General features: G+C 44.5%; 1 non-coding gene across 1 annotated transcript; it reads left to right on the forward strand.

Moving 5' to 3' along the window:
• The first annotated feature begins 3,373 nt into the window (after positions 1–3,373).
• Positions 3,374–3,480, forward strand: LOC130504946 (small nucleolar RNA R71). Its single transcript, XR_008941503.1, has one exon. It is a non-coding gene; the product is annotated as a small nucleolar RNA R71 (small nucleolar RNA).
• The last annotated feature ends 3,579 nt before the right edge of the window (positions 3,481–7,059 follow it).

The following is a 7,059-nucleotide window of genomic DNA, read 5'->3' on the forward strand; positions in this document are numbered from 1 at the left end:
GCAAGGAGCTCCTTCTCTGTGGTTGCGTATCGGCATTGAGCTTCATCCAAAGTTCTGCTTGCATAGTAGATCACGTGAAGCTTCTTGTCTTTACGCTGTCCAAGGACTGCTCCTACTGCAAAATCACTTGCATCTGTCATGATCTCAAAAGGGAGATCCCAGTCTGGAGGTTGGACAACTGGTGCACTGACTAGAGCTCCCTTGATCGTGTGGAATGCGGCTAAGCAGTCACTGTCAAAGGCAAACTGAGCTTCCTTGCAGAGCAACCGAGTGAGTGGTCTCGCGATCTTAGAGAAGTCTTGGATGAACCTCCTGTAGAAACCAGCGTGTCCCAAGAAACTCCTGATTCCCTTCACTGAAGTTGGTGGTTGCAGACTCATCATGACCTCGATCTTTGCCTTGTCCACCTCAATGCCTTTCTCGGATATCTTGTGTCCCAGAACAATCCCATCTCTCACCATGAAGTGGCATTTCTCCCAGTTCAGCACCAGATGCTTCTCCTCGCATCGCTTCAGTACCCTGCACAAATTTGACAAACAGACATGAAAGGAGCTTCCATAGACGCTGAAATCGTCCATGAAAACCTCCATTATGTCTTCGATCAGATCAGTAAAAATCGACATCATGCATCGCTGGAAGGTCGCTGGAGCATTGCACAAGCCGAATGGCATCCTCCTGTATGCATATGTTCCATAAGGGCATGTGAACGTCGTCTTCTCCTGATCATCTGGGTGGATGGGAATCTGAAAGAAACCTGAATAACCATCTAAAAAGCAATAGTAAGGGTGGTTAGCCAATCTCTCAAGCATTTGATCAATAAAAGGAAGTGGGAAGTGATCCTTACGAGTCGCAGCATTCAATTTACGAAAATCAATGCACATGCGATGACCAGTAACTGTTCTAGTGGGGATCAATTCATTCTTTTCATTGGTTACAACAGTGATCCCACCTTTCTTAGGTACTACATGCACGGGACTAACCCACTTACTATCAGAGATCGCATAGATCACACCTGCTTCTAGAAGTTTCATTATCTCTTTCTTTACAACATCTTTTAGATTCGGGTTTAACCTCCTCTGATGTTCTACAGAAGTCATCGATTCATCTTCCAGGTGTATTCTATGCATGCACAGATCAGGTGAAATGCCAGGTATGTCAGCTAGAGAGTAACCTAAAGCCTTACGATATTTCTCAGCTCACACAAAAGCAGAGCAGTCTCTGCATTGTTCAGGTCAGCATTCACAATGACAGGATATGTGGAGTTGGGTCCAAGAAATGCATACCTGAGTCCCTTGGGAAGGGATTTGAGCTCTACCTTTGGAGCTTTCAGCTCGCTCCATGAGTCATCGGGCTGAGCTGCCGGAACAGTCGGGTTCTGAGGCGTGGTTGTTCCAGTTGATGTGCTGGAGTCACTGTTCTCCCCCAGACTTAGATTCGCCACCATCCTCTCCATACTCCTGGCTGAATCCAGGAACTTGGCATAGGCATCAGCATCAACACTCTCTAAGCTTTGCTCGGCTTCAGCTCTGACTAAGGCGAGTTCAAGTGGATCCTCGGTGAGAATCTCCTCGATCATACCTTCATGCGGCTCTAGGGGATCACCATCTTCTTGGACAGTGAAGGTTTGTCCATCCAGCATCGGCTTCTTGAGCATCTGATCCATCTCAAACTTCATCACAATATCTCCAAGGTGGAGATCGATCTTCCCTTGTCGGACATCAATGATAGCTCCAACAGTGCAGAGGAATGGTCTGCCTAGGATCAGGGGATCATTGGAGTCTTCCTCGACTTCCAGAACAACGAAATCGGCAGGAACAATTGTATTCCCAACCAGAACTTGAAGATCTTCGAGGATTCCAACTGGAGACTTCACAGATCGATCAGCAAACACTAGTGACATCCTGGTAGGCTTGAAGTCCGAGTATCCAAGGCGCTTAGCCACAGTGTATGGCATGAGGTTTATGCTCGACCCTAGATCGACCAGTGAGCATGAGAAAAGTGTTCTCCCAATCTGAACCGAGAGAACAAACTTTCCCGGATCACCCATCTTCTTGATCCTTCTGTTCTGGAGCACCGCGCTGCACTCCTTAGAGACAATCATGAACTCACTGTCATCAGATATCTTCCCAGAGATCAGTCCTTGACAAAGCTGCGCATGGATGGTATCATCTGGATCGCACTCATCAGAGGGAGCTTGACAGTTAGGTCTTCTAGCATCTTCCTGCACTTCATCTCTTCCTTATCCTTGCGTGTAGCCTTAGCTGGAACAGGGTAAGGAACTTTTGGCACATACTGACGAGCAGGAGAAGGCGCTGCAGTCGGTGGAACAACCCCAGCGGGTCGCTCTGCTTCCGTCGGAACAGTCTCAGTAGGTTGTTCTGCATCATCCTCATCTGTGGGTACAGCTTTAGATGGCTGATCCGACTCCTTCTGCTTTCCTTTCTCAGCCGATGTGAATCTCCTGGGGTCTAGATCAGGCAGTTGCTTTCCACTCCTCAACCCTACTGCATTGCACTCCTTGGGGTTTTTGTCTGTTTTCCCAGGGAGAGTTCCTTGCTGTCTCTTCACGTTCTCAGCAGTCTGAGCAATCTGAATATCCATCTGTCTCATATGGCTTGAGACATTGTCATACTTCACACTCAGGTCATTGAACATATGATTCATCCTGGTGTTGATGTCGTTTGTGACCTGGTTCAGTGCCTTCCCTTGGATCTGCTGTCCTTGGAGCAGCTGGCTCATCATATTGGCGAGACTCTTCATGTCATCATGCGGAGCAGTCTGAGTCGGTTGTGCAGCTTGCTGATTAACCGGCTGTTTCTGGCTGTGGAACTGAGCATTCTGAGCTGGGTTAAGGACAAAGGTTCTTCCCTGATTGCCATAAGGCCTTTGGTATCCACTGTTCTGACCTTGGTTCCCTTGAGCTTTATCGTCTGGTTTAGGGGCATTGAACAGGTGGGGATTGTTCCTCACGTTAGGGTTCGGGTGATAGTTCTTGAACTGCCATCCTTGCCCATTCACATAACTCACTTCATGCTGATCCTCAGCCGACTGATCCGCCTCTGATGTGCCTTCTGCGGTTGCTTTATCCTGTGGGGATTCTTCCATGATGAAGACCTGGTTCTGGTTACTCTTAATCAGCTGGTCGACCTTGGCAGAGAGCTCATCAATCTTGCTGTTGTCGATGCTCTTCACCTTCTGAGTGCGATCAGTCTCGCGGTTATTGTCAGCTGAGCTTGAGGCCATGTTCTCAATCAACTCGAATGCACCTTGAGTGGACTGAGTCATGAAGTCTCCCTTACTGGCTGAGTTCAAAGCGTTCCTGTACTCCCAGCCTACTCCATCGTAGAACACTCCCAGCAGATAGTCTTCCTCAAAACCGTGATGTGGGCACTCTCTGCGGTAGACATTGAATCGCTCCCAAGCATCACAGAACGGCTCGTCCACCAATTGTTTGAAGGTCACGATCTTCTGTCTCAGAGCTGCTGTCTTCGATTTCGTGTAGAAGTGGCTTAAGAAAGCCTCTCGGACTTGTTCCCAAGTGGTGAGTGATCCGGTGGGTAGTGAATCAAGCCAGCGAGCAGCTTTCCCATCAAGAGAGAAAGGGAACAGAGTACACTTGATGTAATCGGGTGGTACTCCATTCGCTTTAGTGAAACCACACATCTTCTCGAAGTGCTCGATGTGGTCCATCGGTATCTCAGCAGGAAGCCCATTGAAGATCTTCCTTTGCACTAGACTTATCAAGGCTGGCTTGATCTCGAAGTCTTGCCTTGTGCACGGTGGAGGGGTTATGGCAGATCGCGTAGCGGGCAGATTACGCAGTAAGTTTCTCTGGCCGATCTGGACCACTCCCTCTTGTTGGTTCGCAGCATTCAGAGCAGCTTGCTCGGCAGCAGCTTGCTGCGCTTGGATCGTCTGCTGCATCTGCTGCATCTGCTGTTGCATGAGTGCAAACGCAGCAGTGAGATCATCTGGATGATCACCCATGTCGGTGTTCGTTGATCTCGGCTGTTGACGGTTCTGTCGTTCCAATCTCGCTAGTTCTTCGTTAGAAAGCTGATGCAATGGCCCTTGTGCGTTGCTCCGAGTATGTCTACTGGTCATGCACCTGGATCATCAGCTGAAACAAAGAAAATAACACGAGTTAGATATCTTAGACTAGATATGAAACCGAAAATTAGAGGTAAAAAAATCTGGTCCCCGTCGCAACGGCGCCAAAACTTGATACACTAAAAATGAATCCTTGCTACTGCCAAGTTAACAGTTGCAATTGTAGTACTTGAGATTCAAATCCAGAGGACCAGTCTACACTCTAGTTCTATAAGTTTCAGAATCAAGCTAAGAAGAAGATATGATTTGGTTGAAATAGGCGATAGTAAACAAGCAAAATAAACACGAGATTAATTCAATTAAACAAGAGCTAGCCTAGGGTATTTCATTGGGTGATGAATTGGAGCCAAACAATTATTCAAGCGCGATGAAGTGCTTTCTAGAACTCGGATCACTCAGCTGGAACACTCCACTGTCGTGGTAGTGATCGCTTTGCAGATCGATCTCACCACCTAACTGTCGTTGGGATGAGAATCGATTGCAAGCTTTAGAGAACAGGTCCGATCAGTTCACTTACCACCCTAATATCTACTTTCGCTGATTAGGGATACTAAGCTCATTCAATACATGTCAAGTTATCATCCTAAGCGGTTAACTAGGTGATGAACTAGTGATCTAACATCAAGTGATCAGTTTAATGAAAGCAGTAAGAACAGTATGAATGAAGAACAGTTATGGATCGCTTATCTATGTTTAGCTCATGTCTCAACACCCTAAAAACCCTAGGCGAGCAAGGTCACTACTCGATCATGATGCACATAAACAAAGACATAAATCCTGAATAAAATTGCATAAGAACAGAGTAGAAAACAAAAGGGTTCAGATGATCTTCTCTATGAGAGGATGGATTCTTCTCCCTTACAAGTTGCAGATCGCAATACTCAGTGTTCTCTTGTAAAAACTAGCGTAAGAAAAATAGAAAATAGATAGATGGCGTTTTATATGGAGGCGCCGATCAGAAGAAAAGAGATTAGGGCAACAGGGCTTAAAATCCCGAAATAGGAGTTTCCATATTCGTCTGGAACAATCGCCGGATCACTCCGTCTGCTTGTTCCGCTTGAGAGAGAACAGTCTCGGGATTGTTCTCTTGAGTGTTCTCCGCAGGAATGCTCCAAAAGGACTTCTTTTCATCAGGCACCTTCTCTTCTTTCTTCTGCTAACTCCAGACCTGTAAAAGGTCAAAAAGGACTAGACTGACACGAATTAGTGACTTCAAACAAAAGAAAACATATATACAATGATGTGAAAAACACCATATATCAATTTGCTCCTTGACTTCTCTTTGAGAGCTTAACCTCAATGGATCTGACTTTGTTTTCCTTAGAACAAATTGATCAAAGAAAAGTTAGTAAGATCAAAAACAATCAGCTATAAACAAACTAGAGAGAAAAGTTTGCAGCCTTAGGTTTATTTCTGATTTTGACGGCGCGGCTTGTAGCTGTCGTAGAGAACGCGTCTGATCACGGATTGAGGTGAGGACTGCGGCGTTGGATTCTCCTCGTCAATAGCTTTAAATGGATATGTCGCACGTCGTCTGGATCGTTATGGTTTGGGAGAACGATCGATTTGAAGTTGAGTCTTTTAGAGAGAGAGAAATCGGGCAAATTAGGGTTTCCCTGTCCGATTGACTTGTAACGACGATTGCGGGCTCGTCCGAACTCGGATTGCGTCAAGGTCTTCGGCGTTGGATTCTTCTCTCCAAGATCTTCAAATCGGTAGGTATCTCGTCTTCTGGTTCCTCGTGGTTAGGGAGTTCGAGTTGTTTGAAGTCGGCGGGTAAACTAGGGTTTTCTAGGGTTTTAGGTTAGCTCGGGTTTTAGGTTAGCTCGTGCTGATAACGTGTTGTAAATGGAAGTGATTTTCTCTTATTAATCTCGAGGACTAAATCCCATAACATAAGGGAATATAAATCCTAATCTATCTATGATTATGATAATCACTAATTACATATGGATAAACATGAATCTTCTTGATGTTTATCTTCTTGGACTTGTCTCTATCTCTACTCCATTGGGCCGCCAGCTTCTGGTCTCTTTGGGCTGGGCTTGAGTCGGGCCTGGTCATGTCTGGTACGACATAGACTTGTCTGGTCCGGTCCGGTTCGGTTCAGTCCGGTTCGTCCAGAAATGGTTTGGTCCGGTCTGTCCGGTCTCGAACAGAAATGGGTCGATCACATAATATATTCACAACAGTTCTTTAATTCTCTACAATTAAAGGAATGAGAAGGAATGAAAAAGAATGACTATTCCTTGTGAATGGTAAAATTTGTTAGGAACATTAAGGAATGCATTATTCCTATCCGTTCCTTGGTCACCAGTTAGACCCTTAATGTCTCAACATTATAGATGTAAAATCCCTTGGTTTTATCTTATAAATGACTCTTTATGTCTCTTTCCAGCATTAACATACTTCTGGATGTTCCATTTAATAGGGATGTGAGATTCTCTAATTCTCCCCCTCGAGATGATAAGACTACATTTTTATCAATCTCGAATTGAATCTCAATTAAAAATCAACAACATACCCAACTTAAGGTCATGTGTTATATCTTAGGTCCTTAATTTCATAGGCATATATGTATCTTTGAGACTTGGGAAAGTATAAATTTTTTTCTCCCATAGGCATATATGTATCTGCTCTTCTAGAGCTTCCAATAATCTTGATACTACAAGACATTGTACTCACATTAGTTTTCTTTCATCCTTAGATTATTGAATCATATCTTTTTTTTATTACCATCTTTATTCTCAACTTCAAATGAGAATATGAGTTCTAACATAAAACTCTTTGGTTTTGGCCTTACATCAGTAGCTCATTGTTTTTTCGATTCTCAAGGAGACAAGATACAAGTATAAACTTCTCATTGTTTTGCATCATTAAATATTTTCAGAAAAATTTGACTTTGAAAATAACATCTAAAGTAGTTGCATTATATTTACAGACTCCAAG

This window comes from Raphanus sativus, unplaced genomic scaffold (genome assembly GCF_000801105.2).
Source record: "Raphanus sativus cultivar WK10039 unplaced genomic scaffold, ASM80110v3 Scaffold1905, whole genome shotgun sequence".
NCBI classification, from domain to species: Eukaryota; Viridiplantae; Streptophyta; class Magnoliopsida; order Brassicales; family Brassicaceae; genus Raphanus; species Raphanus sativus.